Consider the following 21568-nt stretch of genomic DNA (forward strand, 5'->3'; position numbering starts at 1 on the left):
CGTCACAGGTGAGGCATAGCCTCTGGGTTTCCTTCCCTCTGAGCTGCCATGTATTGATACGGGATGTGCGGAGAATCCTAAGAGGTTTCAAATTTGGGGAATATCAAATTTGATAATGGCAGTCATCAAATCGACAGTGACCATATTATTTGATTTTTCTACACTCACTTGGGTTCTAGTTTTGGAGCTAATGATGATAAATACCAAGTATTGTGTCTTAGAACTGGTAACATTAAATGCCTCTTTATCACATTCATTCAACAAATATTTGTCACATGTGCACATGTGCCTTGTGTGGTGCTAGAACTGAAGGTATGATCCTTAAAGGAATGTTTTATTAAACACTGGTGGATTTAAAACCTTAAGATATATGTTTTGAGTGGGTCTATTGGACTATGCCTTATAGGGAGAATCCTTGGCTTCCAGATGGCAGAGAGGTCCCCATCTTGGTCAACTCAGGCTGTTATAGCAAAACACCACAGACTAGGAGGCTTAAACAACAGTTATTTCTCATGGTTCTGGAGGCTGGACAATCAAGATCAATGTGTAGGCGGACTTGGTACTTGGAGAGGGCCTGCTTCTTGGCTTGTAGATGGTCGCCATCTTGCTGCACGCTCACATGACTTTTCTGTGTGTAAGGAGAGAGGGAATCTTCTTATAAGGCATGGGGGCCTCACCCTCATGACCACATCTAAACTTATTTCTCCCAAAGACACCATTTCTAAATACCATGCCCCGGGGAGTTAGAGCTTCAACATATGAATTTGAGGGAACAGAAACTTTCAGTTCTTCACTGTTCCCTTGGGGAAGGAACCAGCTCAGGAAGGGCCACTTGAAGTGAAGAATGTTTGAGCCTTGCCTGAGCTCAGAGGAGCATGAACAGTGGAGAAAGAATTGTTCTGTGGGCAAACCTCCCCCTGCCCCTCAGATTCCCCACCTTGAGCAGGGCTGTTGGCAACTTCAATCCGCAAAGTGAGAAGAACTTGTCAGGGGCATGCTCCCAGGCCCAGGCCTGCTGATGGCTAGAGTTTTCTCTCCCCTCATTTATTTGGGGTATGTTGGACGACTCTATGCTCTGAGGCAACATTTCAGCTACTCACTAATGTCCCCATAATTCCACTCAACCCCAGCTTACCACTTCTTTGCTCAGGAATCCCTTGCCTTCTCTTTCTCCTTCAGCTGTATTTCCAAGAGGAAGGAGTCACTGTTATCTGTTAGAAGGAAGAAGCCCTTGCAGAAAGGACACAACTCCGTGCTCTCCCTGGGTAAGAGCTGACCTCAGCACTGTCCCTCCTGGAGCCTGTCTCCTAGACATGGCTCTCAGCTTCTTTCCTTTGTCTTTCTAAATCTGAATGAGGCCACAGTCCACGTGACTGGCACCCTTTAGTAGGACACTGGGATCCTTGCTTTCTCTCAGCAGCTATCTTGCTTGCTCCATTCCCAGAGGCTTCCAAAGAGTGTCTACTGTGAAGGAGGAACACCAGAAAGAGGAGTTCCAGATGTTTGCCTGCATCCCTGTGGTTCCCTTTTGACAAGCCCTCTGCACACAGTTGTGTTCTGTTCAGGTTACCTCTTAAGCCTTCACTGGAGCAAGGAGAGTCGGTAGCTGGAGGACTTGTGTGGATGCCCACCGTCCTCACCACCATGTCGCATGTCTCCCATGCTCCAGGCTGAGGTTTTAGTCCTTAATATCCAAGGTAGTTAGTGCCTTGACTTCAAGTTCACTTGTCTTTCACTTCATGATGTAGAAGTAGCTCAGAGTAGCGGGGAACACACTAGGCTGGTGCCTGAGGGTCCTGACTGCCTGTCCTAGCTCGGCCACTGATAGCTGTGGGGTCTTGGGCAACTTCCCCATTTAGAACTGCAATTGTCAACGGGGGCATCTACATTCCCATTCTTCGCCACTCAAGCCCCCTTTCCCACTGGATGTAGAGTCCTCCAGAAAGGTCTACCAGTGACTGGATTTGCTCACATAACCGAATCCCATATAAAATGAAGGATGTTGTACATCACTGGTTTTCCAACAATTTTTACAACAGAATTCTTTCTTCAGATGTGAAAACCCTATATACAAGTACATTCTTCCTCATTATTCATGGATTCTGTATTTGCCAATTTGCCCACTTGCTAAAAATGTACTTGTAACCCTAAAATCAATACTTGTGGGTCTTCACAGATATGCCTGGAGTGATGAGATATTTGAATTGCCCTATGGATATATTCTCAGCTTGAGTCAAACAAGGTTCTTGTTTCAGCCTCATCCAGAGAAGAATAGAGGATGGACGTGGCTGGAAGGGGGCAGGGTGGGTCAAGGGCTCTTGGGGCCAGTCAATAGGATTTGAATCCCAACTCTGGCTCCTGTTAGTGGGGCTGCCTCAGGCAACTCATTTGACACTCAGAACCTTGTTTTCTCTTTTGTAAATCACAGAAAATATAATCAACTAGGACAAATTGTGTTTGGGATGTAAGATTATAATCCATATGATATATATATATACACATACATGTTTCCCCTAGAAGCAATGTTAGTATTCACTAATTCAGAGGTCAGGTCACTTTATAGAACATACCCACTATGAATAACCATAATTGACTGTAAACCAAAGTGCTGAGCTGGCCTGGAGATCTGTGAGTGAACCTCTCTCAACCTGGAAGAGGGTGCAAGGAAGCTAATGTCACAAGCCCTGGACATGTGACTCTAAGGAGCTCCTTTGTAGTTGTTACGCTGAATGGGTTGGATCCTCCTAGTCAGGGGGGAGACTCCCCTGGTCAAGCTGGACAGGAGGACTGCTCCATTTGGAGGATCACAAGGAATTATTCTTTCCTGAAAAAGATTTCCCACACAGCTCTTCCAGGGAGGTCTCAGCTGAATCAAAGGGACCCATTTCTATTCATGTGGTTGGGGCATCAGATCCAGAAACTCCTCTGCAGTTGGCTGTCTTTTCTGTTTCCTTTACTGGAATGAAGTGTGATTGTTTGAGCATTAAATTTTGCAGTGTGTGTGTATGTGCATATTTGTGTGTGTCTCTGTATGTGTGTACATGTGTGTTCATGCATGTGGGTACATGTAGGTGTACTTGTGTGTGTTTATGCATGCTTATCTGTACATCTGTGTATGTGTGTGCATATTTGTGTGTATGTGCATTTATGTGAGTACATATGCATGCATGTGTATATGTGTTTGCATGTGTATGCGTTACAGGTGTGCATGGATGTATATTTGTGTTACGTGTTATGTATATTTGTGTCTCTTTGTCTGTGTTGATGCATGTTTGCATTATGTGTCTCTGTGTGAGTATGTGTGTGCACATGTGTATGTGTGCTTATGTGATATGTGCGCATGTGTGTGTTGGAGGTAGAGTGTTAAGATTCAAGGTGGGGGGAAGGCAACCAGCACAAGTAGTGAATTTAAAGGCAGCAGAGACATGAATTTCACAATGAGGCAGCTTCCGGGGCCGGAACTAACTTAAAGGATGTCAACATCCTTTCCTATCTCAGCGTTTGAACCACCGCCCAGATGGTGTCTTCAGCATGATCAAAAGGAGACAGATGCCCTCCTCTCGCTTTGATCGCCCCTCTCGTCTCATCCTCCTGAACCTCTCTCCCTTTCCAGCACTGCTTCCTCCACCGTCCCTTCTCCCACCCAGGTCGTGACTAGATTTCTTTGTCAGCAACAGGCTTTAAAGCCAGCAACTGCCACACATCCCTGCCCCCACGCTCAGCCTCACTGACCTAGTCCATTTGTGGAGCAGAAGGACCTTTGCTCATCCCCAGCAAGCCAATGCTGGCCGGGGGCCAGTAGCCTCTGTCTCCCCACTTCCCTCCCCACCTCCCAAGGCTCTGCGAGCCATCACTCAAAGCTAACTACGCAGGAGAAAGTAGCTGGCCATAAGGTAACACGAGGAATGAACACATCCAGCATCCTCAAAGGAAAGCATCCTCAAATGGCAGCACACCTGCTTCAACACCGCAGTGCGAAGGGACATCTGGGGCGTCCTGCTCTGATGTTCATGGTGCATTTTTAGCACTGCAGATTGGCCATGAGAGGGGCCAGGGCTTACCCGCCACATTGGGGAGTGGATTCCGTACTGCTGCTCCCGTGGTGCTCATCCATTCACTTGTTTATTTGTGATAGGTGATCACTGAGTGCCTGCTATGTGCCAGGCACTGTTCTAGGCACTCAGGACATTGGACTCTGCCCTGATTCAGCCACTCGACCTTGGGCAAAGCAACAACAAAACATCATAGCATTTGGGAATCTGACTGCTAGGAAATCCCCCGACTTAGGCCTCTCCCTCACTTTCAGCAACCTGCAAGGTCAGGAGGAGTCTTCAGTCCACCAGGGCTTCGGGCATGACGATCGGACCCCTTGTCAGGGCAGGGGCTGAGCTAGCTGTCCCCAAATCCCCCATGCTCCAGCCAACATCACTCAACTTCTGTTGGATTTATTAACACTTTGCCAGACTTTATTGCGCAAAGCGTTCTGGGGTTTGTTTTACTTATTTATTTTTATAAAGATTACTTGTTCAGCTTCAGATTTGGAAGGAGACTTGTATGTGATTTTCTAACCCTGAGGCAATGTCCAACCTATGGCAACTCACTTGCTTTGGTTCCGCTTGGCTTATTTTCCCCCAGGGGATAGGGATATTAATAATTGGTAATAGCTTACATAGCTATCCCTTTATGTATTCAAAATAATTTATATACACTATGTCATTAGGTATACATTTCCTTTTTCTCATGGTTGTAGCAAAATAGTGATTGCTGTTACTGGAAGAAAGAGCACAGAGCACATCTAAATGGATAGTTTCTGTGTAATGACAGGGTAGGCTACAAGGACGTATTTTTTTTCTATAGCACACACTATTGAAAAAGAAGCCCGTATACATTTGGGGCTTCAACATATCAATAATTAAACAGGATCATCAAATAAATATTGCAGCAATCTCCCCTTCGCCTCTTCCTTTTCCACACGGGCACCCTGACATTTTGTGCTGTCGGGATGGCTGACAAATCTGTTTACCATTGAGAAATAAACTGCTTTTCCAACCCAAAGGGGCACCCAAACAGTGTCTGTTCTTATAAGGAGACATAAAATATATATTTTGATTAAAAGAAAATGTCAACAAGGGGGAAATACTGGGCTTTTCTCCCGACTGCAGCTGGTAGCTCTGAAGCAAAGGTTGAGATCATGAGCAATGAAAAGTAGTCTACAGAAAAAGCCCCAGTCCCATAGCCCTTTGTAGCAAAATGTTCTGAAGGTATACTCTGTACAGAAGCAAAACTTTTTGGCTATTTATTCCGTTGGCTATTTATTTCCTCCTTCATTTAAGAATTTTTTTTGTTTGCCAATTTATAAATTATTATGATATAGTTTTAGACATAAAATGATTTTATGTATCTATGTTTAAGATAGGAAGGATGATTAATAACCGTGTACTCATCATCTTAGTTTAAGAATATTATAAGAACTTTATGATCATAGTCTTCTCTGTTAGCCCCCCAGCAATACACTATTTTATTGTTGGTGTTCATCAATCCCTTGCTTTTTACTATAATTTTATTACCTAAATATGAATCCTTAGACTAGATGGCTTTGTTTGTATTTTTGATCATTTTATGAATAGTGTCCTCCTGCTTTTATTCTTCTGTGACTTTTTGTTTTGCATTTTATGGTGTATACACGCATTCTTAAAAAAATTATCCATTTTCCTATGGAAGGACATTGATTCTTCTTTGTTTTTTGTTTTTTGTTTTTTTTGCATCACACACAATGCTATTATGAATATCCCTGAGGCTGCTCCCTGTGCTCCAGTGCAAGAGTTTCTCTAAAGATTTTATTTATTTATTTATTTATTTATTTATTTATTTATTTATTTATTCATAGAGACAGAGAGAGAGAGAGAGGCAGAGACACAGGCAGAGGGAGAAGCAGGCATCATACAGAGAGTGTGACGTGGGACTCAATCCAGGGTCTCCAGGATCACACCCTGGGCTGCAGGCGGTGCTAAACCACTGCTCGCCACCGGGGCTGCCTGCAAGAGTTTCTCTAGAGTAGATTTCCTAGAGTAGAATTGCAGGCTCATGCAGCCTGTACATTTTCAACTTTACCAGATAATGTCAAATTGCTTTACAAAATGTAGCAGTTTACACCCTGGCAATATATAAAAGTTACTGTTGCTTTGCAAACCTGCCAACACTTGATATTTTGTAACTTTAAAAATGTTTTCCTCTCTGAGGGGTGTTGATACTCATGTTGTTTTAATTTACATTTCCTCCATTAGTATTAAAGTCCAGTATTTTTTCATTCTCAACCATTGGTCATTTGTGAGAAAATGTTCTGGGAAAATATTCCTATTTTTTTGTGTCTCTGTGTAAATATTGTATCAGTTCTTTCTAGCTCCTGGGCACTGATTGTTTGCTGGTTACGTATGTTGCATCTCCTCTGGCTTGTGGCTTGACGTTTAATATCTTTAGATGGTTGTTTGATAAAGAGATCATTCTAAGTATAATGTCAAAATTGTCTGTGTTTCCTTTATGACTTGTTCTTTTTGTATATGGTCTCAGAATGCCTTCCCCACCCAAAGCTACAGAAATGTTTTCAGTACAGTTAGCTCCCTGTTCAATGAAGGGTTGATTTTTGTGTATATCGTGAAGAATAGGTCAAATGTTATTCCCTAAATGGATGACAGGTGTTCCACCCCCATTTTTGAATAATCCATTTTGTCCACATGGTCTGCAATATCGTATCTGGGTTTTCTTTTTATATTCTGTTGGTTTACAGACTTCTCTCCCATTCATACTCAGGTACAAAGGGTGAGGTTAATCATCAAATGCCTCAGTTCATGGTACATTATTATTATTGGTTCATGCAAGCTCCTCTCTTGTCTACCTCTCTCTTCCTCCCTCCATGTCTTTCTCTTTTTCTTCCCAATCTCATTTTCCTCCCTTTCCCACGGGCAATCTTTCTAAATAACATAATGTATATGTTTTCACTTTTGTTTGTACAATTTTGTGTGTGTGTGCAATCAGCTTTATTGAACTGTAATTTACTTATAATAAAACTCACCCATTTTAAGCATACAGTTAGGTGAGTCTTGGCAAATGTATACAATCATTAACTACCACCACAATCAAGATATGAAACGTTTCTATCACCCCAAAAAGTTCTTCCATGGTTCTTTGTACTCAATCCCTCCCCTCTCCCCTAGCCTCTGGCAACTACTGATTTGCTGTCTCTGTATTTTTTCTATAACTAAATGGAGTAATATAATCTTGAGTGTTTGAGTTATTTGTACTTTGCATGATGCTCTTAAGTTTCCTCCATGTTGTCCTATAGATCACTATTTCATTCCTTTTCATTGCTGAGCAGGATTTTGTTGTATGGATACATCACTATTTGTTTGTTCATTAACACTTTGATGGGTGTCTGGGTTGTCTCCAGTCTGAGGGGGCTATTGTGAATGAGGTAGCTAATAATATAATGTACAAGATTGTGGAATGTATCATCATTGTTTTAGGTAAATAGCTAGAAGGAGGTTTTCTGGGTGGTATGATAGTATATATTCAACTTGATTATAACTTGTCAAATGTTTTCCAAAGTGGTTGTGTAATGTGAATTCTCACCAACAAAGAGTGAGCATTCCAGTTTCTCTGCATACTTGTGAATAAACATATTGTTGGTCTTTTAAATTTTTGCCATTCTTATGGCCATGTTGTAGTATTTTCTCGTGTTTTCATTTGCATTTCCTCATTGACTAGGGATGTTGAACATTTTCTTTTATGGGCTGTTTGCCATTCTTAAGGCTGTGAAGTATTTGTTCAAATCATTTGCCTGTATTATTTTTACTAGTTGATTTTCTTGTTGTATTATAAATACATATATATATATATATATATATATATATATATATATATATATATCCCATTGAAAGTTCTTTGTCAGATATATATTTTGCATTTATTTTTTCCCAGGATGTGACTTGCCTTTTTATTTTCTAACAGTGTCTTTCAAAGAGCAAACATTTAAAATTTTTATTTATCCAGGTACCTGGCTGACTCAGTTGGTAAAGCATGTGACTCTTGATCTCAGGGTTGTGAATTCAAACCCCAAGTTGGGTGCGAGCCTACTTAAAATTTTTAAAAACCTCTTCTATTTTTTTTCTTTTTGATGGTTTATGTTTCTGTCCTATCTGAGAAATCTTTTCTTTAAACCTAAGTTCACAAATAGTTTTTTCCTATGTTTTCTTTGGGAAGTTTTATGCTTTGAGCTCTTACATTTTGGTCTTTGATTCATTTTGAGGTTTTTTTTTTTTTAATACTATGAAGTTGAGTTTTAGATTCAGCCTGCTGGGATTTTGAGACAGGTATGCTGAAGAATCTCCTGCAGAAGACTGATACATGATTTTCATGCTAATTGTAAATCTAAATTCCCTCTTGTAGAGGAGACATATCCTAAATCAATTTGCTTTTTCTTTAAGGAGCTCTGATATTGCACTTAAACTTTCCAATCCTTAAAGCTTAAACAGCACAAGCAATATTCACTTTTGAAATTAAAATCTTTATAATGTAAGTGCATGGCAAAGACTATATAACAATCTTGCATTTTAAGACAAGTATTCTTTTATTTCTTTTAAACTGAATATATAATTTTTATTCCCTAGGCAACTAACTTTTGCTTGTAGCTACAATTTAATTTCAAAGTTAACTAAACACAAACAGTAAAAAGACAATTTTGATTGTGAGGACCTAATTAAAAAGTAAATAACATAAGAAAAAAATAAAATAAATAAAATAAATAAAATAATAAAAAAAGAAAAATAAATAAAATAATTTAAATAATAAATAAATAAAATGCAAGGAAAAAACAAAAAAGTGAGGATACTTAGTTTTATTTATTTTAATAGTGGTCAATAATTTTTTTTTAGCTTTATTAGGTATAGTTGACAAAATTGTAAGATTTTTTTTTTTTTTTTTTTAAATTGTAAGATTTTTTTAGGTTAAATTGGTTCTAGTTGGTTTCTCTTTCTGGTCGTTGAAAGTGTTCTACAAATGATCAGGGGAACGCTAGTACTTTATAGACATCAGGTTTCCAAGTAAGTCTAGGTAATCAGAAAGCTCCAAGTGTCTGAGGATGATGGAGAAATACAGTGGTAGGAAGAAGCCAACTGTTACTGGCTGAATATCCATGTTCCTCCCAAATTCACATGTTGAAGCCCTACCCCACAATGCAATGGTTTTTGGAGGTAGGGCCTTTGAGTGGTGTTAGGATTAGATGAGATCATGAGGGTGGAGACCCACAGTGGGTTAGCATTGAGAAAGGGTCAGGTGAGGACACAGTGAGAAAGTGGCTGTCTACAAGCCCACATGAGAGCCCTCTCCATGAGCTGCATATGCTGGCCTATTGATCTTGGACTTCCCAGCCTCCAGAACTGTGAGAAATAGATTTCTGTGTTTGAGCCACCCCTTCTGTGGGATTTGTCATGACAGTGTAAGCTGACTAAGATACCAAATCATATGCTTTCTGCTCCATTCACTCTACTTAAACCTGTGCAGACCAATGTCCACCCTGGGGCTGCTCTATGGGCATGCAAGTGAGCAAGGCCAAAGTCAGGATGCAGCAGAGGCATTGAGCATGAAGCAGTACAACTGAACAGTCTGCACACTCTATCTTTCAACCTTCCCATCTTTTCACCTCGTTACTGCAGGTCCACAGATCACTGCTCTCCCTCGGCCTCGCTGTGCTCCTTCCTTTCCCAAAGAAGCAGGTGCACACCCCCCATACACACCCCACCGGCACACAGCCACATGCCCACACTCCCCACTCACAGCCCTTTTCCCCTATTCCACCCTGCATACCTTTGCCAACATACCTTCAAATGCAGTAGATTCTGTGGCGATAAAGAAAGTTTCCGTTTATGTCCCCCCAACTTTATTAAAATATAAAGTAATGAAGATTAGCTGAGACCAGAGCATTTACTTCCGACTTAATTTTTCTTTTCATTGATGTCCTCAATTTCCCTGACTTGGCACTACCGCGTCTAACTTAGAGGGCTTAATGGGATGGCTTCAGTCTAAGTAGGATGTCCCTGTGATGTTTGCAGCCAGACTTGGCCTAATTCATTACTATTGCTCTGAGCTCAGCCACCAGCTACCAGATCTTGAAAATTTGCAAGGAATTGAAAAAAATCACTGGAGAAGAAAGTCAAGGAAAATAAATGTGTCCTCAGATGGCTTTTGTTCACTCGATCTGACAAGTGTAGATTATGTTGTTTGAAATACTTTCCAGTCTGCTAGAAAGTGTCCCCTAGTGGAGTATATGAAGGGAATAAAGTCCTTGTATTGTTATACACTGCTCTACTATTTATGAAATGGCGTAGATTTGAAACAAAAGGCTTATTAAGTCATTGGGTCTGCTATGGCAGCACAGACTTCTTTCTTTCTAATACTACATTCACCCTGCAGTGTTTGGCTATTTTATGCCTATAATTACTTATAGCAAAGTAGTACAAGGCCAAGGTTGAGTGCAATTCATCTTTGGATCTATAGTACCTACCTTGGTAAAGGTGACTTACAGATTAATAAATGTTTGTTGAATGGAATTAAAGCAACATTTTATCTAAAGCCTAGTCTTTGGCATATTGAATTTTTCTAGTTTGCTTATTGATTTATTATTTATTATCCACAATAGGTGAAGCACTGATTACCTATTTTTTGATAATTTTTGATATACACATAAAAACAGGTTCATCCATCTTCACAAATAAATAAGATAAAACATGTGATAGAATGGAATCCTTAGCAACTGACCTCATACTGCTTAGCTAAAAAAAAAAAGAGAAGAACCAGCTCTCTTTTAAAAATGAGAGAGAGCTGTGTGTAAAGAATGTAAAACAGATTCTGTTTTGTCTCTTTTTTCTTCTAAAAGCAAGTCTTAATAGACACCACAGGCAAACAAACAAAAAAGACTAATGAGAAGCTGAAAACTACTGAACTTAGAAAATGTTTTTCGTGTTATGACCAATCTTATAGAAAAGATATAATAGGTTCCTAATAAATGGAGCAATTGAAATAACCAAGGAGCTTAAATTTCATGCTGTACATCATTACTCACATTTTTATCAATAGAATAAAAAATGTTTTTTAAAAAACAACAAATACTTAACCATATGCCACGTACAGACTATTTTTAAAGACATGCTTATGGGCAGTATCTGCATTTAGGTTCTATGATTCTTCGAGACTAATCTTACAAGGGATTGTTATAATGTAACTTCTCTGTACCCAAGTTGTTACCTTGTGTGTTTATTCCTCTCTGGAAATGATGAGGGAGGAAGTAGAGATCTTTAGTAATAGTCTTAAAAAAATAGTCTGTACATGGCATGTCATAAGGAACTTGATAAAATTAAAAATTGCAAATGCAGAGACTTGCCCACATGTTAAACATCCCAGAGCTATTCAGCATTCTTTTATCTTTTTATTTTTTAAGATTTTATTTATTTACTCATGAGAGACAGAGAGAGAGAGACAGAGACAGAGACAGAGACAGAGAGGCAGAGATACAGGCAGAGGGAGAAGCAGGCTCCATGCAGGGACCCTGACGTGAGACTCAAACCCAGGTCTCCAGGATGACGCCCTGAGTTGAAGGCAAGCGCCAAACCGCTGAGCTACCCAGGGATCCCCATTCAGCATTCTTTTAGAATCCTCCTTGGTGTTGTTATAAAATGGTGCCATCAATTTTAAAGAAAATTCCTTTCTTTGCATTAATGGCTTTTCTCAGAGCCCCTAAAGGAAAAGCACGATGTCCTCAAGGACCATAACCTCTCCCAGAACTGCTTTCCTTTTTGCTAATTAGAACCGAGTTCGTTTCATCTACAACTTAAGTTCTTTTCAGTCTTTCTGTGATGCCATTTGAAATCTTTGATGATATCTGGTCCCATCACTTGATTTTAGTTAACAGTGCTTGGGAAATCCAAATCCTTAAATCATAATCCCATGTCATACTTCATTTTTAATCTGAGTTCACATTGAATATTCTATGATAATGTGTAATAAAAGCATCTTGTTTTTATTTGTAATAAGAGATGTTATGGGAGAAAATGTCTCAGTGCATTACCATACAAGGCTGGCTTCATGGCCACACTCCCCATATTTCTTTTAATGTTCTGTTTTCCCATCTTGAAACTCTTCATGCTTATTGAACAAGGGACCCACATGTTCATTTTACTCTGAGCTCCTCAGATACTAGAGCTGGTCCTGTCATCAACTGCCCCAATATGTTTCTCCATTAGCAGAAAGCTGGATTTGGATGAAACACTAAAACATACTGTCTCAATGGGGCTGAGAACACAGTGGATTTTTGCAGTATTTGTTCATATTGCTGAACACAGCATCTTGGGGGAATCCCAATTCTTCCAGGGAAAGGAAATGGGGGTCCTTCAAGCTGTTGGCTATTATTCTTTACAATGTACCTGAAGTGTAGTGTGTGTTCCAGGCAGCATGAAAGGTAAAAATAAATAGAAATGTGTGGGAAAGTGGGGTGATGCAGGAGGTAGCCCAGTGTTGCTCATATTGCCATACTTCTTCCAGACATTTAGGCTACCCTAGAGCACAGAGTATAGCAAAGTATTTTAATGTACTTTGTGTTCAATGGTTATATTAAAGTAAATTCAGAGACACCTTGGTAGCTCAGTCAATTAAATGTCTGCCTTCAGCTCAGGTCATGATGCCAGGGTCCTGGGTAGAGACCCAAGTTGGGCTCCCTGCTCAGCAGAGTCTGCTTCTCCTGCTCCCTCTGTTCCTCCCCCCTTCCCCTCCCCCCAGCTTGTGCTCACGAGCACTCTCCCTTTCTCAAATAAACAAAATCTTTAAAAAGTAATAAATTCAATCCATGTTTCTGAATCATTTATTCCTAATTCTACAAGATAATATTCTTAAAGGCCCTTTGAGGTCTAGAAAAATCTCAGAAGTTCATAGATATTTTCTTAATTCCTTTTTGCTAAAATTAAAAATATAAAATTGAGATGTGGAGAACAAGGAAACCTCTTTCACTTTGGTGGGAATAAAACTGGTGCAGCCACTTTGGAAAACAGCATGGAGTTTCCTCAAAAAGTTGAAAATAGAATCTTATGACCCAGGAATCACATGACTGGATATTTATCCAAAGAATACAAGAACCCTAATTCAGAGGGATACAGGCATCCCGGTGTTTATAGCATTATTTGTAATAGCCAAGATATGGAAGCAGCCCAAGTGTCCCTCAATTGATGAATGGATGGTGAAGATGTGGTGTTTATGTGCAATGGAGTATTAGTTAGCAATAAAAATAATAAAATCTTGCCATTTACAACAACGTGGATAGAGCTAGAGAGTACAATGCTAAGTGAAATAAGTCAGTTAGAGAAAGACAAATACCATATAATTTCACTCATGGGGAATTTAAGAAACCAAACAAATAAACAAAAAGAAAAAAATGAAATAGAGAGAAACCAAGAGACAGACTCTTAATTATAGAGAACAAACTGATGGTCACCAGAGGGGATGGGTGAAAAAAGTGATGGGGATGAAGGAGTGAACTTGTGATGGGCACCAGATGTTGAATGGAAGTGTCGAGTCACTATATTGTGCACCTGAAACTAATATAACACTGTATGTTAACAAACTGGAATCAAAATTAAAACTTCAAAATAGAAAAAATGGAAATCAAAGATTTTCCACATAACTGAAAACAAGAAGTTGTAGAATATGATTTGGAACTCAAAATGTAGTGTTTTCAGTTGGCCAAAGTGTCTGACCTCATGTTCTCTCCTGCTTTCACCTCCAGCACAAACTCTGTCACTTAACCACAAAAATGTGGCCACCCTCTTCAGCTCTGGCTGACTTGTACTGCATGTAAATCAAGATAACCCTGTCACCTCCTTCAAGATTGCCTTCTGTCATAGAACGAGTTCTCAATGGTGGATCTAAATAGATTAATATTTGGTCTCTGATGTTTAGATGACAGGCAGTGTGCATATCATTTCTGCCCCTGGATTGTGGGTGGCCTTGGGTGGGTTTTCATTCTTCTAGGACCTTGATTCTCAGGACTAGACTTAGATGATCCTCCATCTAAAGTGCCACCAAGACTGCCATTTGCCTTTTGATTCCCATTTTGGTCCCCATGGTGCATATCTGGACCACAAGCACATTCTATGCAATTTAGTGGAGGTGCCATAGATAGTATGATGTTGTCCAGCCATAGTAACATAGAGATGCCAGTATTTTCCTTTGAAGCCATGGTGTGGATGTGACCACTAAAGGGTTTGCAGATATGACTCGCATATGTTTGTAACCCCTCATACTTCTTAGCATGATTCCTTACCATGGAAAACTCTCCCACTCTATATTTCTGGTATGAATACAATGGTTTCAATACAACAGTGGAAGCACAGATGGACTTCTATTGATAATTTCTAAGTGAGTGCCAGAAAAAATTTTAAAAGTCTTTTGCAATCCTCAACACTAAGGCAAAATTTTCTGCTAACAGAAGTAGGCCAAATAATCAAAGAGTGTCTAAAATAATACTTTAGAATTTCCTCCAGGATGGAAGCTCCAGGAGAACAGAGCCCTTTGTCCGTTTGATCTTTGATGTGTTCCATCAGCTTGGTGGGTACTCAAGAAAATTTGTTGAATGACTATCATTGGGGATGGATGCTAGACATTTCTGGAAGCCATGGCTTCTCCCCAAGGATGAAAGCTATGATTCACCACCTACCTTAATTCCCTTTTTGCCTCATCCCAATTAACAAAAGAAATCCTGGGATGTCTGGGTGGCTCAGTGGTTGAGTGTCTCTACTTTTGGCTCAGGTCGTGATCCTGAGATCCTCGGATTGAGTCCCTCATCAGGCTCCCTACGGGGAGCTGGCTTCTCACTCTGCTTATGTCTCTGCCCCTCTCTCTGTGTCTTTCATGAAAAAATAAATACAATCTTAAAAAAAATAAATCCTTAAAGAAAAAAATCTCCTCATGCTGCAGACCGCTATAAGCAGGTCAAAGGTGGTCTGTAGACTAAGCCCCTATAAAAGTCTTGGAAAATGTTACAATTATTAATGAAACATAAGTATTTGAATTCATAGTTATTTATAGCAAAGTGCAGTAGAGAAGGGATTGAGATTTTGTAAATATATTTTGTTTTTCAACAGGCCCAATTATTTTTTTCTGATACATGTCCACTCATGTCTGAATCAGCCCAATCACTTTGTGCCAAGATGGTCACTGGTACCATACATATACTATCATGTAATTAATGTGGCTCTGGCGATGAGATTTCTTTCACAATATTTTGGCTCCATTCCATTCTCAGCCTCTTCATTTATTTTTCCAAGTAGAAGTTTTTAAAATTCAGAAAAGACTTATAGGACTGTTAAGAGCTCACCTGGATGTCTTCCCCTTACACTCTTACTGGTTTTGTTAATCTTAAGATAAACTTCACATCATCTAAATGTGACCTTTGTCTCTCAAATATGATCATTTGGGTTTGTGATTCAGAGGGCAGTGCAACAGTGACCAAGGAGTTAGGGGAGGGATATATCACTGCTGGCATGCATAGTCCTACTCTCCCTCCTTCGGCCCATTGCCATTGGGCTGGCTGTCCCATCCACTGCCAATGGCCCCAGACTCCTCAGTGTAGTGTTGCATTCACCCACCAAGTGGCTAGAGTTGGTTGTTTGCCATCTTTAGCTTTGGATCTTTTCAAAATGCCATTCTGGTGAACACATCAATTAAAGTAATTTTTACATGACTAGGGTTCATTTTGGTGGTGTTAGAGGCAATTCTAGAGATGATCTGGTTTTAGACTGGAGTACCAGGAAGTTCTTTGCTATGGAAGCACGCTTAATAAGGCTCTTTCTGTTCATTTTCTCTTTGAATGGGTGTCTGTGATGTAGTGATGATGAGCCCACCTACTTGTGCTCAGTGCCTACTGAGTATTTCATCAGTTCCTTTATGTTTCTTAGATGACTTTGCAGTTAACATGGGCCACATGATTAGTTCTGACCAGTGGACTGTGTCACCTCTGGGCTTGGACAGTCAAGAATGATACCTTTTTCTTCTTCCTGTACCACCCCCCATCCCCACCTCCAAACAGTGATCTTGTCAACTGAGATGGCAGCATGATAAAATAGCAAAATCCCTAATGTCTAGATTAAGAGAAAAAGAGTCTCCTGCAACCTGCAGTGGTCCTTAATTATGTTAAATTAATGGACTGTATGAGTAAAACATCACTACCATGTGAATGGGATAGATTAACTCCAAGTTCAGTGTGTGACTAATATACCTGCCAGTAGAACTAATCACAGGTATTGAATGTGAACCTATGTCATATGCCTTAAAAACAAGGAACAGCGTAAATACCAAAAGTGACAGATATTTGTATACTCACGTTCACAGCAGCATTATTCACAAGAGCCAAAAAGTGGAAGCACCCAAGTATCCATCGATGGATGAGTAGATAAGCAAAATGTGGTAAATACCTACGATTGAATATTATTCATCCTGCAAAAGTGATGAACTTCTGATATATGCTGTGGTACGGATGAACCTTGTGGACATTGTGCTAAGTGAAATAAGCCAGTCACAAACAGACACATAGTGCTTCCACTCATATGAAGTACCTCGAGCAGGCAAATTTACAGAGATGGAAAGTAGAATGGTGGTGGCTGGTGGCCAGGGAGGGAGAAACGCAGAGTTGTTTAATGAGTACAGAGTTACATTTGGGAAGATAAAAAAAAAAGTTCTGGAGATGGATGGTGGTGATGGTGGCACAATGTGAATGTACCTAATGCCACTGACCTGTACACCTAAAATGGGTTAAAATAATAAATTTTATGCTATGTAGAATTACCACAGTTAAGAAAAAAAGAGAGAGGGGGGAAGGGAAGAAACAGAGAAGATTATTTAACTTCTGTTAGGGGAGAGCCCTCTGAGTCTTTATCCTCTCTTGGGCAGATAATTCTCTCCTTTTCTCAATTCTCCTTCCCAGATTCTACACACATTCTTTTCTTATCAGCCTCCTCTCCAAGGCTGCCTCCTTGTTTCTGTGACTGAAAACACTGGGAGGGCAGGGACTGGGTCTGACTCATTCATTATCAGGTCTCTAGAATAGAGCATCAGCCAGGGATGCCTGGGGGGCTCAGTTGGGTAGTGGCTGCCCTTGGCTCAGGTCATGATCCCAGGGTCCTGGGATGGTGCCCTTTGTTGTTGGGCTCCCTGCTCAGCACAGAGTCGGCTCCTCTCTCTGCCCCTCCCCTCTGCTTGTGCTCTCTCCTTCTCTCTCAAATAAATAAATAAAACCTTTAAAGGGGGGCGGGGGGGGCGGGAGGCTAGTGTCAGGGAGAATCTAGAACTCCAGAAACCCTAAGTGAAGGAACGCGGGGACTCCCGTTTTCCCTAGATTGGTGCTGTCAGAAGCTACCAGATGGGGGCAGCACTGCTCTAGTGAACTCCTTGATGCCGCTGGAGGTGAGGCCTGGGTTCTTCCCTGTGGTCAAAGCCAGCCTGGGCACCTGCAGCTGTCGACCCATTGGGTAGAATAATGTCTGTTTTCCCTGATGTCAACCTCCAAGAATGAAGAAGCTACCTTAAACACCATCAGCTTTCCTTAATATCTTGTTATGAATTTATTATATATGTGTATATCTGAATTATATATCTGAATTTCTCTTAAATTCATTCATTCATTCATTCATTCATTCATTCAGTAAATATTTATTAGGTGCTCACTAGTCTCAAGTACTCTTCCGGGCACTGGGTAAGAAGACAGACCATAGGTTCTTGCCCTCATAGAGTTGATCCTAGTGTGGGGACACTGCCTTCCACCTAGACAAGCAGATGAGTGAACCTTGTGTATGGAGTGGGGATGAAAGCTGTGGAGAATGGGTCAAAGAAGAGGATAGACAGTGATGGATGGTTTCATGATGGTCTTTTTCCAAGTTTGTGTCTTGTGCGTTTGTTCGGAAGCCATTTTTCTGTCTCTTCATTTTGATTGACTCTCTTTCTTGAGACAGTGGCCTCCCGGGAGGGATGAACCTTGTCTTTCTACCCTGCGCTGGCCCTTGGTTGTCTCACCAGCTTTTGTGATGATTGTCCGAGCAGCCTACTGCCCTTTCAGTGGCTCCCGGGAATGGGCGTCCTCCCAGGGGAGGATCTCAGCACCTGGATTTATGCTGAATGGACGCCAGACCCTTAAGCAGCAGCTTATTTTTTATTTTTTTACGAATATGTATCATCCCAGTGTAAGTCCCATGGGCTGGGGGTTCTAGAGCTGTCCTCTGGGCCACAGGGGCAAATAGGAGGGCAAGGGATGAGACAAGCACTGGGTGTTCTACTCTATGCTGGAAAATTGAATTTAGGGGTTCCAGGGCCGGCCCCCGGGAGGGAGAGGCGCAAAGATGGCACTGGCTTGCCGTCTTTGGAGAGCAATTTAGTAGGTCAGTTAGTAGCTGTGTAAAATTAGATGCCGTGTCTATGTCTTCCTCTGTGAGATTTCTGTTCATGTCTTTTGCCCATTTCATGATTGGATTGTTTGTTTCTTTGCTGTTGAGTTTGATAAGTTCTTCATAGATCTTGGACACCAGCCCTTCATCTGATAGGTCATTTGCAAATATCTTCTCCCATTCTGGAGATTGTCTTTTTAGTTTTGTTGACTGTTTCTTTTGCTGTTGGCAAATCGGACTCCAATAAAAAAAATACCAAAAAAAAAAAAAATTAGATGCCTGCCCCTCAGGCCGATGCCTGAAGATAGGCAAGACATCCCTGCCGGAAGTGGGAAGAAGGAGTGTACAATTCTTTGTTTCTGTGCTCTGTTTCTCTCCAGACCACAGTTCGTCTAGCATTTTCCTCTTCTTCTTTTTTTAAGATTTTATTTATTTATTTATTCCTGAGAGACACACAGAGAGAGGCAGAGACATAGGCAGAGGGAGAAACAGGCTCCCTGTGGGGAGCCGGATGCAGGACTCAATCCCAGGACCCCAGAACCATGACCTGAGCCAAAGGCAGACGCTCAACCACCGACCCTCTCAGGTGTCGCTCTTCTTGCATCTTGTAATGAGCGCCCCAGGCAGCGAGGTATCGGGATGTCAGGTTTCCAGTGTGCTGGGAGCCTTGGCATTCCAGGATCCCGTACAAAAGCATGTTCACCCTTCATCTTTTTGTGGTCTTGAGCTTCCAGAGTCGCTTCTCCTGGCCCCCATCCCCAGTCTGAGGCTTCATTTCTTTTCTTTTCATTTTATTTAAATTCACTTTGCCAGCATATAGAACACCCAGTGCTCATCTCATCACATGCCCTCCTTAGTGCTCGTCACCCAGTTACCCCACCCCCCCAGCTTCCTGCTCTTCCACAGCCCTTTGTTTTTTTCCCAGAATCGGGAGTCTCTCATAGTTTGTCTTCCTCTCTCTGATTTTTCCCCACTTAGTTCCTAACCCCCCATATAGTCTCTTTCATTACTTCTTATATTCCACAAATGAGTGAGACCATATCATAATTGTCTTTCTCTGAGTGACTTATTTCATTCAGCATCATCCCCTCCAGTTCCATCTATGTTGATGTAAATGGTGGAAATTCATCCTTTCTGATGGCTGAGTAATATTCCGTGGTGTATATAGACCACTTCTTCTTTATCCATTCATCTGTCGAAGGACATCGTGGCTTCTTCCACAGTTTGGCTATTGTGGACATTGCTGCCGTGATCATTGGGGTGCAGGTGTCCCAATGTTTTACTCCATCTGTATCTTTGGGGTAAATACTCAGGAGTGCAGTTGCTGGGTCGTAGGGTAGCTCTATTTTTAACTTGTTGAGGACCCTCCACACTGTTTTCCAGAGTGGCTGCACCAGTCTGGAAGAGGTGCAGTCTTTCTCCACATCCTCACCAGCATTTGTTGTTTCCTATCTTGTTACTGAGGCCCTTTATTGAAGTTCAGCTCTACTGTCTGCCTGTTGATTGGTGTTGTCATCACCCAGAAAGTTTGCTTTCTGAGATAGATAGTGTGTATTATTGAGTGGAATGCTTTAGGGAGGAATTAAAATGAGTCCACTATTCTTACTTATTAGCTACCATCTTCATCAGGAATTGTTTCAATGCAATGAATGGAAACCAGTTTATCAAGGTCTAGATCAATGGCTTAGCCACCAGTGGCCTTCTTTCTTTACCCTGGGACCATCTGGAAATATGTAAAGGTCACTTTTAGTTGTCACAGTGACTGTGGGTACTCTGTCATTTAGTTGCTAGGAGCCAGTGATGCTAAGCATCCTGCAGTCTGCAAGATGGTCTTGAACGGTAAAGCATTGTTCTATTGAAATTGCTGTGAGAAACCTGTTGAAAAACACTGACCTATGAAAAAGAGTGGGGTTTGCTATAACTCAAGTAAAACTGGGCTCCTTGTGTCCTGGCTCAGAATAGGATCTCCTTAAGAGAGGAATGCAAGTCTATTTCCTTAGAAAGCCTTGGGAAATAAAACAGCTTGCAGAGTTCCAAAGCAGTACTGCATTTAAACAGATAGCAGAGCTTTGTAAAATCTTTCCAAATATCTCATTCAATCTCAATTTCATTTTATTCTTTCAACATACCAACGTCTTACCCAAACAGTTTTTCCTGAGTATTTCTCCACTCTTGTCCCCTATGCTGAGCAGCCCTCTTCTTTCCTAATACAAACCACATCTAGTTTTTCTATCTTCCTTAGTTCTGTACTAGTTACATGTGCCAGAATGTGTATGAATGTGTGTGGGTGAGAGAGAGAGATCATGAGGTTGTAAACACTCCTATTTATGACTTTTTCCATGGCAAACCTAAGTGGGGGCATTGGATAAGATTACAGGTAATCCTTTAAAACTCAATGGCTAGATTTATAGCAGTGTGTCACAGGACCTAGGAAGCCATTTGGTGTCTATTGTTTCCATCCTGTTCTTTCTGGGTCCACTCCCATCTTCTCTCTGCATTTCCTATGCTCCCTACTTGGTTAACCTGCTTTTTCAGACAGCCTCCTAGTTTCTGCTCTCCATAGCTGCAATTGACTGAATGTGTCCTCACAAAATTCATGCGTTGACCCTTAACCTCCAATGCAAGGATATTAGATGATTAGGTATTGAGAAGTAATGAGGTCTTGAGGATGATACCCTTGCATGGGATTAGAAAACTCCCACACCCGTTCCACCATGTGACATGAGAAGGCTGTCTATGAACCAGTGGCTCTTGCCAGACACCGAATCTGCTGGCATCTTCATCTTAGGCTTCTAGCTTCCAGAACTGTGAGAAATGAGTTTCTGTTGTTTATAAGCTACTCAGCCTATGATATTCTGTGGTAGAAGCCCAGACAAACTAAGATAATAACTTTGCTAACTTTTAACTTTTGCATGTCATGTGAGTCTAACTTTACATGAACTTCAGCTCCAATACCGTCTGACTGATTCAAACTCTATTTCTCAGTTCCATATGCCTTTGGTGGGGGAGCCAGTGGCTATAGATGAGGTCCTGCCTTCCCCAATGGAGTGGCATCTTCTGAGTTGTGGTGAGACAGATTCTTTAAGGAAGGGCTAGTG

At 41.1% G+C, this 21568-nt stretch overlaps 1 protein-coding gene across 3 annotated transcripts in view; it reads left to right on the plus strand.

The window, feature by feature from the left end:
* The window catches only part of FRMD4A (FERM domain containing 4A), a 751487-nt gene that overhangs the window by 20125 nt on the left and 709794 nt on the right, over nucleotides 1-21568 (plus strand). For 2 of the 3 annotated variants that reach the window (XM_035713659.2, XM_035713663.2), the window contains exon 2: nucleotides 1180-1265. The exons of the other annotated variant lie outside the window; for it this stretch is intronic. The gene's annotated coding sequence lies outside the window, so the exon portion shown is untranslated. The remainder of the gene's footprint in view (nucleotides 1-1179; nucleotides 1266-21568) is intronic. 3 annotated transcript variants of the gene reach the window in all.

Source organism: Canis lupus, chromosome 2 (genome assembly GCF_003254725.2).
Source record: "Canis lupus dingo isolate Sandy chromosome 2, ASM325472v2, whole genome shotgun sequence".
Lineage (NCBI taxonomy): Eukaryota > Metazoa > Chordata > Mammalia > Carnivora > Canidae > Canis > Canis lupus.